The sequence below is a fragment of the Bufo gargarizans genome, unplaced genomic scaffold (genome assembly GCF_014858855.1).
Source record: "Bufo gargarizans isolate SCDJY-AF-19 unplaced genomic scaffold, ASM1485885v1 original_scaffold_1163_pilon, whole genome shotgun sequence".
NCBI lineage: Eukaryota > Metazoa > Chordata > Amphibia > Anura > Bufonidae > Bufo > Bufo gargarizans.
In genome coordinates, this window is record NW_025334263.1 from 163204 (window position 1) to 184821 (window position 21618).

Below are 21618 nucleotides of genomic sequence, written 5' to 3' on the forward strand. Positions count from 1 at the left end.
GGATATTGTTGATACTTTTCAATATTTGGGTTTGACTATATCGCCTCGGGTCGAAAATTTTGTAGAACTTAATTTGATTCCCATAATGGTAAAGATTAGAGCTAAAATAGGAATCTGGCTGAAACTTCCCCTATCTAGAGCTGATCGAGTTTCACTAGTTAAAATGGTGATACTACCACAATTTCTTTATGTGCTCAGGAATACACCTATTTGGATACAAGACAAACATTTTAAACTTATGGAAAGACTAATTAATGATTTAATATGGGGAAGAAAGCGAGTTCGAATTAAGTTGGAGTATTTGTATAAATCAGTGGAGTGCGGGGGTTTAAATCTCCCCTACTTTAAGGGGTACTTTATTGCAGCCCAGCTATTGAGATGCTATGAATCAGAGAATAGTGCACTACTGGGGAAGTTGGTAACTAGTCACGCTCACAATAATATTTTTACCTTGTTGGAATCTGGCCTATTGAAGAGTTATGAGCAAGGCTATAGAGAGACTATAAAACTACTCCTTAAGGTGTGGGCTACAACTAGGACATGGTTGAAGGTTAAGGGTTCACTCACATTTACGCCTCTTTGGCATAATTTGTATTTACAAAGGCTGGATGAAATTGCAGCTGACACATTTTGGCAGAAGAATAAAATTTTATATATTTCACAGGTAGTTAAAGATAGAGAAATTAAACCCTATATAGAAATGACACATAATATAAAAAATCTTTCATGGTTTAGGTATTTCCAATTGCGTTCTGTATTATCTAGTTTGGATGATAAGCGGCTGTTGGATATAGATAATTTATCCTTTCTGAATGATTGGGTAGGGGGTACACTTTCTAGAATAAAAATTTCAAATATATATAAGTTATTACTTAAGGTACGGTTTAGTGATATACACTCACCAGGACAAAAATCGTGGGAGGTGGATTGTCCGAATTTACAAATAGAAGGGTGGGAGAATATTTTTGGGAATTTATCTTTATTATCCCAGAACTTTAACCATGTTCTAATACAATTTTATATCTGCCACAGACTATATATTACTCCATTGTGGATGAATAAATGCGGGTTAAGAGACACGTCCAACTGTCCCAAATGTGACACTGTAGGAGCAGACTTTCTCCATATGATATGGACCTGTCCAGAACTTATAAATTACTGGAATGGTATCAATAACTGTATTATGTGTAAACTAAAAATTCGAATTCCTTTTGAACCACAAGTATTTGTTCTTAATGATCTTTCCAAACTAAAAAATCATAAGCATCAAAAGATTTTTCTGAGCAGAATATTGATGTTGGCTAGAGTTTTGATCAGCCGGACCTGGTTTGCCCGATCCACTCCAGACATAAACACATGGATAAATTTAATTGATAAGGTAAAGAACTACGAGAAAATTTTATATAGACGGAGGGAAAATGAATACCAATGGAGTAGGATATGGGGTGGTTGGAGGTCTGGTTAGCTGAGATTAAGCTGTTTCATATATAGGGGTCCTACTTTGACGCACCACAAATTGGGGGGGAGGGAGGGGAGGGTTTTCTAAATGTTATGAAAAGACGAGTGGAATATATTTATATATAATTACTTGGGTCACTAAGAATTGAGAGATTGTAAAAACTTTTATATTGTAAACGTTTTGTAGTTTTCCCAATAAATTTTTTTTGGAAAAAAAAAAAAAAAAAAACAATTGCGCCACAGAGACTTTCTTGTACCCTTGTTTTGGAAGCCGTATTCAGGTCACTGCTATTTTCCCTAACGCCTCCACACCGTCACTGGTAGGAGCTTGATCCCTTCTCCCAGGGACAGAAAATAACAGCAGAAGCCCAAATAAAAAGAAACCTCTTCCTACATACTCCAGTTGTTGTTTCCTGTCCCTCAGGATGGGTGGAAGCCTTGCCAGTGTGCTGGCTGAAGCTTTGACGCTAAGCCTAGAATCGTTCCCCTTCTTGCGAGGGCTGAGCAAGGGACAGAGGTTCTCGGTGGAGCATTGCTCTCCTTCTCTGTCCCTTGGTGTAAGTCCCGCGTTGGGCATCCCGGGTGTTCCTACCTATGGTAGAGGGGATGGACGCCTCACGCGTCCTGGCAGTGGGAATCCTCGTTGGGCAGGAGGTTCCTGATGTACTCCGCATTACCCTTCCTCTGCAGTACGGGTTACGCTTCCGGCGGTGGCTGACGTCATTACATGTGTGGGCCGGCCGCGGCGTGCTCCTGGAGTTGGCGTGGGGGCAGAGCTAAAAGAAAAGCAGGATGCAGAGTTTTAAAATTGCTCTGCGATCCCATGAGCTTGAGCAAAAAGCAAGATGTCCTCCGCTGATAATGACACCCCACGCAGAGCTGCTGATCTCAGTAAGGCCCTCAGCCCGGTAAGAAACCTCCTCCATTTTAGTTATGCGGTTGATGGATTGGATTATCCTTCACCACCCGGTTGCTGGTATTGGGGGCTCCCCACTTTCTAACCTAGAACAATACTCCCTAGGTAAAACCTAGAACACCACCCACTGCAAGGTCCATGGGTGGTGAATCTTCAAAAAAGAAATGTGTCATGTGTAGAGTTGAGCGAACACCTACAGGGAGTGCAGAATTATTAGGCAAGTTGTATTTTTGAGGATTAATTTTATTATTGAACAACAACCATGTTCTCAATGAACCCAAAAAACTCATTAATATCAAAGCTGAATATTTTTGGAAGTAGTTTTTAGTTTGTTTTTAGTTTTAGCTATTTTAGGGGGATATCTGTGTGTGCAGGTGACTATTACTGTACATAATTATTAGGCAACTTAACAAAAAACAAATATATACCCATTTCAATTATTTATTTTTACCAGTGAAACCAATATAACATCTCAACATTCACAAATATACATTTCTGACATTCAAAAACAAAACAAAAACAAATCAGTGACCAATATAGCCACCTTTCTTTGCAAGGACACTCAAAAGCCTGCCATCCATGGATTCTGTCAGTGTTTTGATCTGTTCACCATCAACATTGCGTGCAGCAACAACCACAGCCTCCCAGACACTGTTCAGAGAGGTGTACTGTTTTCCCTCCTTGTAAATCTCACATTTGATGATGGACCACAGGTTCTCAATGGGGTTCAGATCAGGTGAACAAGGAGGCCATGTCATTAGATTTTCTTCTTTTATACCCTTTCTTGCCAGCCACGTTGTGGAGTACTTGGACGCGTGTGATGGAGCATTGTCCTGCATGAAAATCATGTTTTTCTTACCTTGCAGACTTCTTCCTGTACCACTGCTTGAAGAAGGTGTCTTCCAGAAACTGGCAGTAGGACTGGGAGTTGAGCTTGACTCCATCCTCAACCCAAAAAGGCCCCACAAGCTCATCTTTGATGATACCAGCCCAAACCAGTACTCCACCTCCACCTTGCTGGCGTCTGAGTCGGACTGGAGCTCTCTGCCCTTTACCAATCCAGCCATCTGGCCCATCAAGACTCACTCTCATTTCATCAGTCCATAAAACCTTAGAAAAATCAGTCTTGAGATATTTCTTGGCCCAGTCTTGACGTTTCAGCTTGTGTGTCTTGTTCAGTGGTGGTCGTCTTTCAGCCTTTCTTACCTTGGCCATGTCTCTGAGTATTGCACACCTTGTGCTTTTGGGCACTCCAGTGATGTTCCAGCTCTGAAATATGGCCAAACTGGTGGCAAGTGGCATCTTGGCAGCTGCACGCTTGACTTTTCTCAGTTCATGGGCAGTTATTTTGCGCCTTGGTTTTTCCACACGCTTCTTGCGACCTTGTTGACTATTTTGAATGAAACGCTTGATTGTTCGATGATCACGCTTCAGAAGCTTTGCAATTTTAAGAGTGCTGCATCCCTCTGCAAGATATCTCACTATTTTTGACTTTTCTGAGCCTGTCAAGTCCTTCTTTTGACCCATTTTGCCAAAGGAAAGGAAGTTGCCTAATAATTATGCACACCTGATATAGGGTGTTGATGTCATTAGACCACACCCCTTCTCATTACAGAGATGCACATCACCTAATATGCTTAATTGGTAGTAGGCTTTCGAGCCTATACAGCTTCGAGTAAGACAACATGCATAAAGAGGATGATGTGGTCAAAATACTCATTTGCCTAATAATTCTGCACGTAGTGTAGATGTTTGGGTTCGGGTAGTTCGGCCGAACTTTAAAAAAAAGTTTGGGTTCGGGACCCGAACTTGATCCGAACTTGGACCCGAACCCGAACCCTATTGAAGTCAATGGGGACCTGAACTTCACTTTATTATTTTCCGTTATAACAGAAAATAATAGTATTAGCTTTTTCAGATCTGAGTTTTCACGATCGTGAAAAATCTGATCCGACAGTATATTCTAACACAGAGGCGTTCCCATGGTGATGGGGACGCTTCAAGTTAGAATATACGAAGAACTGTTTACATAACTGCCCCCTGCTGCTTGGCAGCACCCGATCCTTTACAGGTGGCTGTGATCCACACAATTAACCCCTCAGGTGCCGCACCTGAGGGGTTAATTGTGCGGATCTCAGCCCCCTGTAAGAGATCGGGTGCTGCCAGGCAGCAGGGGCCAGACCCCCCTCCCTCCCTAGTATTAAAATCATTGGTGGCCAGTGCAGCCCCCCCCCCTCCCTCCCTCCCCAGTATTAAAATCATTGGTGGCCAGTGCGGCCCCCCCACCCCCAGCCCCCCTATTAACCACTTCAACCCCCCTAGCTGAAACCCCCTTAATGACCAGGCCACTTTTTAAACTTCTGCACTACACTACTTTTACTGTTTATTGCTCGGTCATGCAACTTACCACCCAAATTAATTGTACCTCCTTTTCTTCTCACTAATAGAGCTTTCATTTGGTGGTATTTCATTGCTGCTGACATTTTTACTTTTTTTGTTATTAATTGAAATTTAACAATTTTTTTGCAAAAAAATGTCATTTTTCACTTTCAGTTGTACAATTTTGCAAAAAAAACGACATCCATATATACATTTTTTGCTAAATTTATTGTTCTACATGTCTTTGATAAAAAAAAATGTTTGGGCAAAAAAAAAAATGGTTTGGGTAAAAGTTATAGCGTTTACAAACTATGGTACAAAAATGTGAATTTCCGCTTTTTGAAGCAGCTCTGACTTTCTGAGCACCTGTCATGTTTCCTGAGGTTCTACAATGCCCAGACAGTAGAAAACCCCCACAAATGACCCTATTTCGGAAAGTAGACACCCTAAGGTATTTGCTGATGGGCATAGTGAGTTCATAGAACTTTTTATTTTTTGTCACAAGTTAGGAAAATGATGATTTATTTTTTATTTTATTTTTTTCTTACAAAGTCTCATATTCCACTAACATGTGACAAAAAATAAAAACTTCCATGAACTCACTATGCCAATCACAAAATACCTTGGGGTGTCTTATTTCTAAAATGGGGTCACTTGTGGGGTAGTTATACTGCCCTGGCATTTTAGGGGCCCATATGCGTGAGAAGTAGTTTGCAATCAAAATCTGTAAAAAATGACCTGTGAAATCCGAAAGGTGCTCTTTGGAATGTCGGTCCCTTTGCCCACCTAGACTGCAAAAAAGTGTCACACATCTGGTATCGCCGTACTCAGGAGAAGTTGGGCAATGTGTTTTGGGGTGTCATTTTACATATACCCATGCTGGGTGAGAGAAATATCTTGGCAAAAGACAACTTTTCCCATTTTTTTTATACAAAGTTGGCATTTGACCAAGATATTTATCTCACCCAGCATGGGTATATGTAAAATTACACCCCAAAACACATTCCCCAACTTCTCCTGAGTACGGCGATACCACATGTGTGACACTTTTTTGCAGCCAAGGTGGGCAAAGGGGCACACATTCCAAAGAGCACCTTTCGGATTTCACAGGCCATTTTTTACACATTTTGATTGCAAACTACTTCTCACACATATGGGCCCCTAAAATGCCAGGGCAGTATAACTACCCCACAAGTGACCCCATTTTGGAAAGAAGACACCCCAAGGTATTCCGTGAGGGGCATGGCGAGTTCCTAGAATTTTTTATTTTTTGTCGCAAGTTAGTGGAATATGAGACTTTGTAAGGAAAAAAAAAAATCATCATTTTCCGCTAACTTGTGACAAAAAATAAAAAATTCTAGGAACTCGCCATGCCCCTCACGGAATACCTTGGGGTGTCTTCTTTCCAAAATGGGGTCACTTGTGGGGTAGTTATACTGCCCTGGCATTTTAGGGGCCCATATGCGTGAGAAGTAGTTTGCAATCAAAATCTGTAAAAAATGACCTGTGAAATCCGAAAGGTGCTCTTTGGAATGTGTGACCCGTTTGGCCACCTTGGCTGCAAAAAAGTGTCACATATGTGGTATCGCCGTACTCAGGAGAAGTTGGGGAATGTGTTTTGGGGTGTAATTTTACATATACCCATGCTGGGTGAGATAAATATCTTGGTCAAATGCCAACTTTGTGTAAAAAAATGGGAAAAGTTGTCTTTTGCCAAGATATTTCTCTCACCCAGCATGGGTATATGTAAAATGACACCCCAAAACACATTGCCCAACTTCTCCTGAGTACGGCGATACCAGATGTGTGACACTTTTTTGCAGCCTAGGTGGGCAAAGGGACCCACATTCCAAAGAGCACCTTTCGGATTTCACAGGTCATTTTTTACAGATTTTGATTGCAAACTACTTCTCACGCATATGGGCCCCTAAAATGCCAGGGCAGTATAACTACCCCACAAGTGACCCCATTTTGGAAAGAAGACACCCCAAGGTATTCAATGAGGGGCCTGGCGAGTTCATAGAATTTTTTTTTGTTTTGGCATAAGTTAGCAGAAATTTTTTTTTATTTTTTTTCACAAAGTCTCACTTTCCGCTAACTTGGGACAAAAATTTCAATCTTTCATGGACTCAATATGCCCCTCAGCGAATACCTTGGGGTGTCTTCTTTCCAAAATGGGGTCATTTGTGGGGTATTTGTACTGCCCTGGCATTTGAGGGTCTCCGCAATCATTACATGTATGGCCAGCATTAGGAGTTTCTGCTATTCTCCTTATATTGAGCATACAGGTAATGAGATTTTTTTTTTCCGTTCAGCCTCTGGGCTGAAAGAAAAAAATGAACGGCACAGATTTCTTCATTCGCATCGATCAATGTGGATGAAAAAATCTCTGCCAAAAAAAAAAAGGAGGGGAAAGGCGTCTGCCAGGACATAGGAGCTCCGCCCAACATCCATACCCACTTAGCTCGTATGCCCTGGCAAACCCGATTTCTCCATTCACATCAATCGATGTGGATGAATAAATCATTGCCGGGATTTTTTATTTTTTTTTTATATACAAAGTGTTTGCCAAAGTATATGAACACCGCCACCTCCTCAGCTCATATGCCTCGGCAAACGTATCGTAAAAACTGCAGAGGAGAAATCTCGTCTTGCAGCGCCGCATACATCGACTTGTGTGTAATCTGACAGCAGCGCAATGCTTCTGTCAGAATGCACATCAGTGCTGCAGCTAGTCGATCGGTTGGTCCACCTGGAAGGTAAAAAAACAAAACTAAAAAGAAAAAACCAGGCCGCAACGCAATAATTTTATTAACTTTTGAACAGAACATATAAACTTTAACTTTTTGAACTGAACATTAACCTTTTTACTTACTGGTGTTTTTTTTTTTACCTTTATAGGACAAACCTCTCCTTCCCCATGGGACAATGTGCAAAGCGCAAATCGCCCAAAGATGTGGCGAAGTGCGTTGTGCACTTTGTACAAGGTGAAAGGAGAGGTTTGCAGCAGCTCTGTGTGAATCGGCCCTAATAGCCCTGTGTGCCAGTCCTGGTGAGGTGTGATCCCTATGCTAGGTGTACCTGTGTGTGGTACTTCCGGAAACACTCCCCTAAGCATAGGGCAGGGTGGTCAGGGCAGTCAGGACAGAAATAGCGGGTGTCACGCCTTATTCCACTCCTGCTACAGACACGACATCTTTTTCGGGGTGACGGTTGGGTTGAGGTACCGGCAACGACATTGGGGAAATGTCGCTCGTGTAGACGGCTCACTACACTGGTGGATAGGGCCACGAAACCTCCTGGGTACAGGAGGTTCTCGATGATCTCTTCCTGAAATTTGAGGAAGGATCGTGTTCTCCCAGCCTTACTGTAGAGAACAAAACTATTATACAGAGCCAATTGAATCAAATATACAGACACCTTCTTATACCAGCGTCAAGTTCTGCGGGAAACTAAATACGGAGACAACATCTAATCATTGAAGTCCACCCCTCCCATGTGAAGGTTATAGTTGTGGACTGGGAGGGGCTTTTCAATGACACGGGTTGCTCGCTCAATTTGGATTGTCGTGTCTGCGTGAATGGAGGAGAGCATGTAAACGTCACGCTTGTCTCTCCATTTCACCGCGAGCAGTTCTTGTTTACACAAGGCAGCCCTCTCCCCCCTTGCAAGACGAGTGGTAACGAGACGTTGGGGGAAACCCGCGCGACTAGTTTGCGCGGTGCCACAGCAGCCAATCTGTTCTAGAAACAAATGCCTGAAGAGGGCCACACTTGTGTAGAAATTGTCCACATAAAGATGGTACCCCTTGCCGAATAAGGGTGACACCAAGTCCCAGACTGTCTTCCCACTGCTCCCCAGGTAGTCAGGGCAACCGACTGGCTCCAGGGTCTGATTTTTTCCCTCATAGACACAAAATTTGTGGGTATAGCCTGTGGCCCTTTCACAGAGCTTATACATTTTGACTCCATACCGGGCGCGCTTGCTTGGGATGTATTGTTTGAAGCCAAGGCGCCCGGTAAAATGTATTAGGGACTCGTCTACGCAGATGTTTTGCTCTGGGGTATACAAATCTGCAAATTTCATGGTTGAAATGGTCTATGAGGGGCCGAATTTTGTGGAGCCGGTCAAAAGCTGGGTGGCCTCTGGGACGGGAGGTGGTGTTGTCGCTAAAGTGCAGGAAACGCAGGATGGTCTCAAATCGTGTCCTGGACATAGCAGCAGAGAACATGGGCATGTGATGAATTGGGTTCGTGGACCAATATGACCGCAATTCATGCTTTTTAGTTAGACCCATGTTGAGGAGAAGGCCCAGAAAATTTTTAATTTCGGAAACTTGGACTGGTTTCCACCGGAAAGGCTGGGCATAAAAGCTTCCCGGGTTGGCGGTTATAAATTGTGTGGCATACCGATTTGCTTCTGCCACAACTAAGTCTAAGAGCTCAGCAGTCAAGAACAGCTCATAAAATCCCAGGGCCGAACCGATCTGAGCTGTCTCAACCTGAACTCCAGACTGGGCGGTGAAAGGGGGAACTACAGGTGCGGCTGAAGTTGGGGACTGCCAATCAGGGTTTGCCAGCACCTCAGGGACTCTAGGGGGTCTACGGGCCTGTCTGTGAGGTGGCTGCGACGGGGTAACTACTGCACGTGCCACCGTACCAGCTTCAACTGCCCTTCTGGTGCTCGCCACTTCACCATGTTGTACGGCAGTGCTGGTACTAGGTCCAGGGAGGGATGCGCTGCTGGTGTATGCCTCACCACGTAATCCGACAGCGCCAGCCCCACTCTGCTGCCCTTAAAGCGGATCCTGCGCAACCTGTGGTCTAGCGACACGGGGCCAGGTACGCCTGGTGCTATCAGGGACCTCAACCTCCTCGTCCGAACTTTGGGTCAGAGTGCCACTGCTTTCTACAGGTTCATATTCTGACCCGCTAGATTCATCAGATGAGGGTTCCCATTCCTCATTCGACTGGGTCAGAAGCCTGTAGGCCTCTTCAGAAGAATACCCCCTGTTTGACATTTGGGCAACTAAATTTAGGGGTATTCCCTGAGACTACCCAAGAAAAAAAGCAAGCCTGTCTTACAAATGGAAGGCTAGCGAAGTACCGGAGGCCGCTGCGGTTGATAAAAAATATCAAAACTGATTTTTTTATCTCCGCAGCGCGTGTAAAGTGAATGTGCAGTGATAAAAAAATAAAATAATTTTTGTCACTGCGGCGGGGCGGGCGCGGGTGAACGCACGTGTGGGCGACCGTTCAGGCCTGATCGGGCAAACACTGCGTTTTGGATGGAGGGCGAACTAAAGTGACACTAATACAATTATAGATCTGACCGTGATCAGTTTTGATCACTTACAGATACTATAAAAGTACAAATGCTGATTAGCGATACGCTAATCAGCGAATAAGTGACTGCGGTGCGGTGGGCTGGGCGCTAACCGATCGCTAAACTACCTAACCAAGGGGCCTAAACTATCCTAAAACCTAACGGTCAATACCAGTGGAAAAAAAAAAGTGACAGTTTACACTGATCACTTTTTTCCTTTCACTAGTGATTGACAGGGGCGATCAAGGGGTGATCAAAGGGTTAATTGGGGTGCAGGGGGTGATCTGGGGCTAAAGTGTAGTGTTTTGGTGTACTCACTGTGAAGCCTGCTCCTCTGCTGAGACCAACCGACGAAAAGGACCAGCAGAGGAGCAGGGAAGCCATATAACACATCATATTTACTAATATGATGTGTTATATGGCTTCTGATTCGACATTTTAAAAATTGCCAGCCTGCCAGCCACGATCATTGGCTGGCAGGCTAGTGACGAAATGGTGCTTGTAATTTTGCCGGCCCGCGATGCGCATGCGCGAGCCGGCTCAGTCCGAAATCTCGCGTCTCGCGAGATGACGCACGGATGCGTCCAGGAGGAATAAATCAACCGCCTCCCTCCTCGGCGGTTAAAATCATTGGTGCTTAGTGCGGCCTCCCCTCTCCCCCACTACCCCTAATTAAAATCATTGGTGGCAGTGCCCACAGGTTAACAACCCCCCTCCCCCCATCATTGGTGGCAGCGGAGTGGCAGTTCCGATCGGAGTCCCAGTTTAATCGCTGGGGCTCCGATCGGTTACCATGGCAGCCAGGACGCTACTGCAGTCCTGGCTGCCATGGTTACTTAGCACTTTTAGCAGCATTATACTTACGTGTGCTGTCTGTGGCCGGCCGGGCGCTCCTCCTACTGGTAAGTGACAGGTCTGTGCAATAAGCAATGCACCACTCAGACCATTTACTTACCAGTAGGAGGAGCACCGGCCACAGACAGCGCACATAAGTATAATGCTTCTAAAAGTGCTAAGTAACCATGGCAGCCAGGACTGCAGTAGCGTCCTGGCTGCCATTGTAACCGATCTGAGCCTCAGCGATTAAACTGGGACTCCGATCGGAACTGCCGCTCCACTGCCACCAATGATGGGGGGTTTGTTAACCAATGATTTTAATTAGGGGGGGAGAGGGGAGGCACCAATGATTTTAATAGGGGGTGGGGGGGTGGGGGGGGGCCGCACTTGCCACCAATGATTTTAATACTGGGGAGGGAGGGGGGCCGCACTGGCCACCAATGATTTTAATACTGAGGAGGGAGGGGGGTCTGGCCCCCTGCTGCCTGGCAGCACCTGATCTCTTATAGGGAGCTGTGATCCGCACAATTAACCCCTCAGGTGTCCACAGTTCTCAGTATATTCTAACTTGAAGCGTCCCCATCACTATGGGAACGCCTCTGTGTTAGAATATACTGTTGGATCTGAGTTTTCACGATCTAACTCAAATCCGATGGTATATTCTAACATAGAGGCGTTCCCATGGTGATGGGGACGCTTCAAGTTAAAATATGCCATCGGATTGGAGAAAACTCTGATCCGATGTTATATTAATATTACCCGAACACCGAACCTGTACTTTTACTGAAATGTTCGGGTTTGGGTGCCGAACACCGTAAAGTTCGGTACGAACCCGAACTTTAGGCCTCTTTCACACGGGCGTCATATTTTTGGCCCGGATAAGAGGCGTGTGCTTTGCGGGAAAATGCACAATTTTTCTGCGCGAGTGCAAAACATTGTCATGCGTTTTTCACTCGCGTGAGAAAAATCGCGCATGTTTGGTACCCAAACCCGAACTTCTTCACAGAAGTTCGGGCTTGGGATTGATGTTCTTAAGATTGTATTATTTTCCCTTATAACCGAAAATAATAGCATTCTGAATACAGAATGCATAGTATAATAGGGCTGGAGGGGTTAAAAAAATAAAAAAAAGTTAACTCACCTTCTCCTCTTGATCGCGTAGTTCCCGGTCTCTTTACTTCTTGAATGATGAGCTGTGGGCTAAAGGACCTGTGGTGATGTCAGATCACATGCTCCAATCACATGGTTCATCACCGTGGTGATGGAGCATGTGATCTGACGTCACCACAGGTCCTTTAGCCCACAGCTCATTCAAGAAGTAAAGAGACCGGGAACTACGCGATCAAGAGGAGAAGGTGAGTTAACATTTTTTCTTTTTTTTTTTTACCCCTCCAGCCCTATTATACTATGCATTCTGTATTCAGAATGCTATTATTTTCCCTTATAACCATGTTATAAGGGAAAATAATACAGTGAATAGACTGTCACCTAGCAACCATGCGTGAAAATCGCATAGCATCCGCACTTGCTTGCGGATGCTATGCGATTTTCACGCACCCCATTCACTTCTATGGGGCCTGCGTCACGTGAAAATCGCACAATATAGAGCATGCTGCGATTTTCACTCAACTCACAAGTGATGCGTGAAAATCAACGCTCATGTGCACATCCCCATAGAAATGAATTGGTCAGGATTCAGTGCGGGTGCAATACGTTCACCGCACGCATCACACCCGCACGGAAAACTCGCCCGTGTGAAAGGGGCCTTACAGTTTGGGTTCGCTCAATCCTAGTCATGTGTAGGAAGAACCTTCCCTCTGCTTGTAAAAAGCCGCTATGCCCACGCTGCATGGAAAAGGTGGTGGCAGAAGAATCGCCTTCATTTATGGAAAACCTTAGTACCCTTATTAGGGATGAGGTTAATTCAGCAATAGACCAACATATGGCACCCTCCTCTCCCCATCCATCTACTTCAAAATCTGTGGATCCGTCCTTGGACATGGGTGATTTTGATGAAGGAGAACTTTTTTCTGGGCACTCTGATTCCTCTAAAGGCAGCTCCGGTCGTCTGTTATGCTCCTCTGAGGATACAGATTTTTTGTTAAAAACTATATGGGCTACTATAAAATTAGAAGATGTTAAAGAATACTTATCAATCCCGGACCAGATGTTTCAAGGATTGGGGGAAAAGAAATACGAACGTTCCCTATTCATGATAATATTAGGGATATTATATCTAGGGAATGGAAGGACCCCGAAAAAAGACCCGTTATTTCAAAAACCTTCAAACATAAATATCCGTTTGCAGATGCAGATTGTGAAGCATATAAAAAAAAAAAAATAAATTGATGCCCCGGTGGCTAGAATTTAAAAAAAATCTTCCCTCCCCTTTGAAGACATAGGGTTGCTGAAGGACTCCATGGATAAAAAATGTGAAGAGCTCCTCAAATAATCTTGGGAGACGGGGGCGGCTATGTTTAGACCGGCTATTGCGGCGACCTGAACAGCTAGGTCCCTGTCTGTATGGATTAGACCTCATGCACACGACAGTATTTTTTTGCGGTCCGCAAAAAGGGGTTCCATTGTTCCGTGATTTGTTTCCGTTTTTGTTTCCGTGTGTCTTCCTTTATTTTTGGAGGATCTCCAGACATGAAGGAAAGTAAAAAAAAGTCTAAGTCAAGTTTGGCACGCAAATGATAGGAAAAAACAGACGCGTGAACACGGATGACAATCTTGTGTGTCTCCGTGTTTTTTCACGGACCCATTGACTTGAATGGGTCCGCGAACCACTTTCTGTGAAAAAAATAGGACAGGTTATATTTTTTGGACGGACTGGAACCACGGATCACAGACGCGGATGACAAACGATGCATTAGCCGAGTTTTTAACGGACCCATTGAAAGTCAATAGGGCTGCAGAAAATCACGAAAAATGGAACAACGGACACAGAATGAAACAACGGTCGTGTGCATGAGGCCTTTACCAAATGGAAAACCACTTAGCAGGCTTCAAATTTTCTGGCAGATGCCTCAGCAGATCTGGTAAAGCTCTCAGCCAGGTCTACTGCTCTTTCAAACGCTACCCGTAGAACGATTAGATTAGACGATATTTTAGATAAAACCTCAGACAAAAAGAAGAGGTTTCCATCTGAATCACGCTTTTTTCATCAAAGAATAAATTTTCGTTCCCAAGCCAAGTTTAAACAAACTCAGAACAACAAAGAGTCATCAGGTAGATGGCAATCCTCCAGAGGCCGGAGGAAGGGATTTTTATTCAATCCCGATTCATCTTCCAAGAAGTGACAATGATGCCATAAGTTCGGTAGAGGGCAGGCTTTCAAAATTTGGCCAAGCTTGGGAGTCTAAAGGAGCCTCCCCCTGGGTCTTAGAACTAATAAGATCAGGTCACAAATTAGAGTTCCGTTCCCTTCCAGAGAGGGGCAGCATAAGATTCCTGACAAACAAGATTTTTCAGATCCTGTCAAACAGGAGGCTCTAGAATCAGAAGTCTCTTCCCTTTTAAAAAAAGGACCAGAGGGGTCAGGTGGTCTATTCTCCCTTGTTCCTGATTAAAAAATAAATAAAATAGAAAATCCAGATGGGAAGTTCAGGACAATCTTCAATCTGAAATACCTAAATCAGTTTGTAATTTACAAAAAATTCAAAATGGAATCTATAAGGTACACAGTAAATCTCCTTTTTCAGGATTTTTACATGGTAACAATCGATCTGGCGGATGCCTATTATCATGTTCCTATCAACAGCGAAAGTAAAAAAAATATCAGATTCGCTGTCTACATAAAAGGAGAGCTCGGTCACTTCCATTATCAGGCTTTACCCATCGGCCTCTCCAGTGCGCCATGTCTTTTTAAAAGATCATGGCAGATGTGGTAGGATACTTTTGTGAATCGCCCCAGATTGCTATTCTTGTCTTTTTGACCATCTCAGAATTTTGAAAGAAACCACTGGTTCCTTAGGATGGATCAAACAGAAAAAGTCAAAACTAATCCAAAGCCAGCGGAGGTTATTTCTGGGAGTACTTCTGAACACCCAGCATCTTCCTTTTTTCCCCAAGTAAAACAGATCAACCTGGTAACTCATGTAAAAATCTTCTGTTCCAAAAGGACAACATCGATAAGAGACATCATGCGCTTGCTTGGACTTTTAACGTCAACAATACCCTCTGTGAATTGGGCTCAGGCCCACACCAGGATCCTGTAGTTTTTCCTTCTTTCATCTTGGGACAAGACACAGAGTTCCTTGGAAAAGAAAATAAAGGTCCCTCACTAAGTGAAAAAGTCACTAAGCTGGTGGATGGTGGAGAAACATCTACAAACAGGAGTGCAGTGGTGGCCGAAGGACCAGATTTAAGTGACCACCGATGTAAGCAGCAAGGGTTGGGGTGCACATGCTCTACAAGAACTGGTACAGGGGACATGGAGTCTCCAGATGTTTTCAGCATCCTCAAACCGGAGGGAATTGACAGCTGTCTTCCGAGCCTTCCTTAGTCTGAAACCAACTATCCAACACTACCATGTCAAGGTTCTTTCAGGCAACGCGACAACCGTGGCATACCTAAATCATCAAGGGGAGACAAGGAGCAAGTCCTTGGTGGCTGTCTCAAGGATGATATTCAAGTGGGGAGAGGAGAACCTAAAGTCCACCTCAGTGGTTCATTTAAAAGTGGATTTTCTCAGCAGACAGTCTCTCAGAGAAGGAGAATGGTCATTGAATCAGGATATATTCAATCAAATATCACAGATGTGGGGGCTTCCAGTCTGGGATCTCTTTGCATCAAGGCAGAACAGGAAGGGGAAGGTAGAAAATTTCTATTCCATCTGCCACCGGGAGAATACCATGGCCCAAGGGTCTCCTCTACGCATTTCCACCTTTCTCTATAATCTCATGGACTCTGATGAAGATACGAGAAGAAGAGGCACAGGTCATAGTGATTGCCCCGTTTTGGCCGAAGAGGTCTGGGTTTCCCATACATCAAAAGCTCTAGACAGGGGAATCCTGGATTCTGCCTCAGGTTCCAGACCTCCTCCATCATGGTCCTCCCTTCATCCCAACAGTGCAGCAGCTACATTTAGCGGCCTGGAAGTTGAATGGTCATGTTAAAAAAGAAAGAGTTTTCTGAGGCTGTTATATTCTACCCTACTACATAGTACAAGCAGATTACTTCAAAGATCTATCTGCGGACCTGGAATACCTTTTTGTTATTTGCAGGTGACCGTTAGGGATCCTCAGATGTAGTTTGGATGTAGGCCTGATTTTAGAGTTCTTGCAATCAGGATTTGATAAGGGGCTTAGAACCAGTACCTTTGAAGGTTCAGGTTTCGGCTCTTAGTGCCTTTCTGGATATCAAAGTGACTGAGATTACCCCTAGTTGGTAGATTCCTAAAAGGTACAAGCAGGATACAAGCAGGTAACGTCCTTCTTTTTTTTTCTGAAAGTCCCTCTTGGGATCTAAACTTGGTCCTTTCGGCTTTCATGTCCTTGCCCTAAAAAAAGGCTGAAAACTTCTAAATTAGACTAATACTTTAAAATAGTGGAAAGAGGCACAAAAGCCTCCAAAATAGGCACAATTTTGATAGTAAATGTGACAAAAAAATAAGACTGTCTAAAACATAATTTTTAAACATATAAAATATATAAACACTATATGTGGTCCTTAAGTGGTTAAACCTGTTGTCACGACCCTTGGTCATGGTCGTGACTTCTTGTGGCCGCATGCAGTTGCCTGCGGTCTAGTTGTGGTTGCCGCTGGCAACATTGGATATGTGGCAGCAGTGCTGCTTGAGTGGTGTTAGGCAGCTTGCTGCGGTAGGCATGCGGTAGCACCTGGCAACCTCTCCTTTAGGTGTGCCTTTTATTGGTGGGCACAGTGTGTTTGTTGTGTGTGGACACTGTTCCTTTAAGTTGCTGTCTTCCCTTCCCTTCTGTGGTGTTGGAAGGGTTAATTCCCTTCCCAGTGTGTCTGTGAGTCACTGGGTGTGTCTGACCGTTGGGTGTGGCCACTTGGCCTATAAAGCCTCAGTCCCTGGCTGGGTTCAGTAGGTTGCTCTCAGCCATGCTGGCTGGAGCAGCCTCCTGGCTCCTCCATCTACCTGGTGGGGACCATCCTTTTGGTCATAAATCTCTGTTGGGAATTTTTATGTTTCACGTTGTTATCTAGGTGTGTGGGGTTTTCTTGTTAGTGCAGCTTGTGGTCCTGGGTTCCTGTGGGATGTCTGGTGTGTGCTGTGTTCGTTGGTGTCTGAACTGCAGCACCTGCACATGGGATCCAGGGTTTGTTGTCTGTGGCAGGTGAGTGATGTGTTGGTCCCATTTGCCTGTCACTGCCATAAGTCTGTTATTGTATTCCCCTGTGTTGCTTGGCCATTGAGACTCCTGCTCCCCCGTGCCTAGGAGGAGCAGGTCGTCTCACTCTGTCCCCTAGTACAGGGCCGACTTGAGGGCTCGTAGGGACTTTAAGGTTCCGGCGTATGAGTCCTCCTACCACCAAAGTCGGCTCATACAGATAGGAGACAGGGTCAGCGTTAGGGACGCAATAGGAGGTGACCTGCTCCCTAACTCTGTGGTCCCGGCCAAGGGGTAACCCTACCATCTCCTGGCACCGCACGGCTGGGGCTTTCCCCCACCGCCAGCCGTGACACCTGTGGTCCTTAAGTGGTTAAAGGGGTTCTCCAGAAAAACATAAAAATATTTAAAGGAGTATTTCCATCACAGACAGACAATGGGGGCATATCGCTAGACTGACTGCTGGTTTGGCTATTTCCGTCTGCAACATAGAAATGAATGGGAGCAGGGGCCGCATGTGCGCAGTGCGCTCCCATTCACTTCTATGGGAGCAGTGTTTGTTGGTGGACGGACCCTGGGAAATCTGGGGTCCTCCAGCTACAGCTCTCCCCGCTCCATTCTCGTTAAAGGCGTGGGACCCACATCTATCAGACAATGGGGGAATATCCTAGCAATATGCCCCCATTGTCTTTGATGGGAATACCCCTTTAAATATTATTTTATAATAAATATATTGTCAAATACCTTTCATTACTTAGAATGGCTTGTTTTGTCTAGGGAGCAATCATTAGGAGAAATAAAATGGCCGCCATCCTACCAGTACACACAAAACCTGTCCTAATCACACAGCAGTACAAGTTACTCCACAACACTGAGGTAGAAACATAGAATGTGTCGGCAGATAAGAACCATTTGGCCCATCTAGTCTGCCCAATATACTGAATCCTATGAATAGTCCCTGGCCCTATCTTATATGAAGGATGGCCTTATGCTTATCCCATGCATGCTTAAACTCCTCCACTGTATTTGCAGCTACCACTTCTGCAGGAAGGCTATTCCATGCATCCACTACTCTCTCAGTAAAGTAATACTTCCTGATATTACTTTTAAACCTTTGCCCCTCTAATTTAAAACTATGTCCTCTTGTAGCAGTTTTTCTTCTTTTAGATATTCTCACCTCTTTTACCTTGTTGATTCCCTTTATGTATTTAGCAGTTTCTATCATATCCCCTCTGTCTCGTCTTTCTTCCAAGCTATACATGTTAAGGTCCTTTAATTTTTCCTGGTAAGTTTTATCCTGCAATCCATGTACCAGTTTAGTTTTAATTCCTGGAGAACCTCTTTAAGTGTATGGTAGGGGCAGCGTGAGTCCTCGTGATGATGGAATCTGAAGAGTACATTATATTCTATAACTCCCATATGGTCTAGCGGTTAGGATTCCTGGTTTTCACCCAGGCGGCCCGGGTTCGACTCCCGGTATGGGAAGTTGAGTTATTTTGTTTCTTTCCCTCTAAACCGTCTATTATATCCGGATATTGGTGACGTCTCGCAGTTTTATCACCATTGTAATACCTCCTATCAGTCCGTTTTGCAGGTTCACGGATACTACATACATGTTCTATGGACACATAGGACATACCAGTGGTGTGAACAACAGGTTAGCTGCAGCATGCAAGCCTTCGATAGCTCAGCTGGTAGAGCGGAGGACCGTAGAGGAGTGCAGACATCCTTAGGTCGCTGGTTCGATTCTGGCTCGAAGGACTTCTCTTTTAATCATAATGATTTTTTTGGCATTAGACCACATAATAATTTCATCCCCATGCTTCGTTTTCTGACCCTCTCCAAATGATGAACAGGTTGTCTAGGAAGCTTTTATAATAGATGATAGAATTTCTGGGACTGTGCAATGTGGACAAGTTCAAAGACGCCCATGAAGAGATTTGCATAACTTGGTGCTACTCTTGTCCCCATCGCAGAGCCCCGTGTCTCCTGAAACAAGGTGTCACTGAAGGAAAGAAATTGTTGTGTAATATTAATTCAATTCCTTTGAGTAGGAAAAGGAGAAATATATAAAATGGAAAGCCCAGGGGCGTAGCTAGAAATGACTGGGCCCCATAGCAAAAAAAATTTATGGGCCCCCCCCGTCCCGAATCTCCCACATACCTCTCAATCCTCGCCGCCACATCCGCAGCGCCTCATGCACTTGCGACAGTTACGCGTAGGACTGAACACAGACAGTTGGTCACTGGCAACGCATTTGTGCCAGTGTAGGAAATGTATGAATCTAAGTGTGGGTTCACACCTTAGCGTACTCTGTATGCACTTTTTTCAGGCGTTTTTATCGTGCGTTTACATACGCGCGAGGAAACAAGCAAATGCCCATTGTCGCGCGTTACCGCTAAGTCTATGTGCGGGAACGTGCGACAATACGCCCCAAAGAAGCTCCTGTACTTCTTGGGGCGTAGGGCGTTTTACAGCGCGTTCGTACGTACTGTAAAACGCTCAGGTGAGAACCATTCCCATAGGGAATCATTGGTTTTTGCCTGTTGAGCGTTTTACAGCGCGTAGGAACGCGCTGTAAAACGCTCAGGTGTGAACGCAGCCTAAATGTCTGTGTATTAAAGAAGATTGGTAAATTGTACAGGGGTCTGTAACACAGGAAGGTGAAAGTACACATCGTGGGGGGTGTATGTGTATGAGACAGAAGGTAGGGATATGTATCTTGTGTAGTTTGGGTATTAGGGACAGTAAGGGGTATATATCTAGTGCTGATACACGTGTAGGCGAAGAGCGGCTCTGTATCAGCACTAGATATATACCCCTTACTCTCCCTAATACCCAAACTACACAAGATACATATCCCTACCTTCTGTCTAATACACATACACCCCCTACGATATGCACTTTCACCTTCCTGTGTTACAGACCCCTCAGAAAGGATTAGGTGGCTGTGTCCACTAACCATTACCAGAAATGCAGCTGCACCTGCCAGGCTTGAGCAGGTATATGTGTGAATATGGATTAGGGAAGATGCTGAGATCCGGCTGTACCTCACTCTCAGCATCTTCCATATTCACACATATACCTGCTCAAGCCTGGCAGGTGCAGCTGCATTTCTGGTAATGGTTAGTGGACACAGCCACCTAATCCTATCTGAGGGGTCTGTAATACTTGTCCGCTCTAGTCTCCAGTTACAGTACTCCACGTCTGACTCCACTCACTGACTGACGCTGCTGCCTGCTGCTTCGGTTGGACATACATCGCAACAGGGGCAGACTCAGTCCCACTCCCTAGCCAGCCCTCACCTCAGCCACTTGAACCTACTGTGCGCGCCGCCAAGCCAGCCAGCCACCCACACTCCAGCTTCCTTGTACATGCCGCTTCCACCTCCTACACTTCCAGCGAACCACAGCTCAGAGTGCCTCTCTGCCTCCGGCTCCGAGTCCGACCGCTCCCTATCACAGCGCCACGCCCGGGCCCGGCCCACTCGCCACATGGTTTTATATTATTATTTTTTAATCCTCAGTCGGCGGCGGGCTCCCAGTGGCGTAGGGCCCCATAGCCATTGCTATGGCTGCTATGGCGATCCCTACGCCACTGGGCGCATGGGTGCTTGCCCTGTAAGAGCCCAGGGAGCTGTTCATACCCTGAGGACTAGGGGAGAGGCCTAGCTAACAACAGCAGGTTGCAGCATGCCAGGAGAGACAAAACAGAATTGTGGTGGTCTGATCCAATGCAAGGAAGCTGAGGAAGATCGACGGGTCCAGGTCAACAGAGGAAGAGCAGACGGGCAAATGTAGGGTTGACTGTCTGAGTGACTGGAGCAGTGTCGGCCATGGTCCACCATTATAATGGTCAAATTTCACAAATCTGGTGCCCACTCACTTTTAAAAGAGACATAAAAACACAAAAAGTTTTGACCCAAATTAGTGATTTTTTTTTTTACTTCATTTTGTTAACATTATACTGTTTAGTGAGTAGAAAGCTGTATTATGAAAAGCAACATGATCTATTCATGGGGAGGGGGGGTGACATATCTTTCATTTGATGGATCAAAATAAGGAAAACGCTTACATTTAAATGTAGTAATGATCCAGAACAAGACGGATTTTGTTAACGATTCGGTAATTATTTAAGTTGAGATCTCTTGAGTGAAAACAAGAAAGCGCGCAGTCTATGTTAATGTGGTTATTTGGTGCATGATCTTCTGATGTGGTTTCAGCCACTGCTGTTTCTGTCGATGCAGCACAGTGATGTTCTATCTAGCTAAGGTCAGACACACTTTGCAAGAATTTATTCACTGTTGCATGTTGCTGTGCTACTGTTTCTGCCATTCCCGAGTCTGCAGCAAGAGGGGAGATGAGATCGGGCTTTACGGCGGCACATCTGTATTATAAACTA

The 21618-nt window shown here is 44.9% G+C and overlaps 2 non-coding genes across 2 annotated transcripts; both read left to right on the forward strand.

The window, feature by feature from the left end:
- The first annotated feature begins 18630 nt into the window (after positions 1-18630).
- TRNAE-UUC lies at positions 18631-18702 on the forward strand. The gene has a single exon. It is a non-coding gene; the product is annotated as a tRNA-Glu (tRNA).
- Positions 18703-18893: 191 nt separating this feature from the next.
- TRNAY-GUA lies at positions 18894-18978 on the forward strand. The gene is given in 2 exon segments: positions 18894-18930; positions 18943-18978. It is a non-coding gene; the product is annotated as a tRNA-Tyr (tRNA).
- The last annotated feature ends 2640 nt before the right edge of the window (positions 18979-21618 follow it).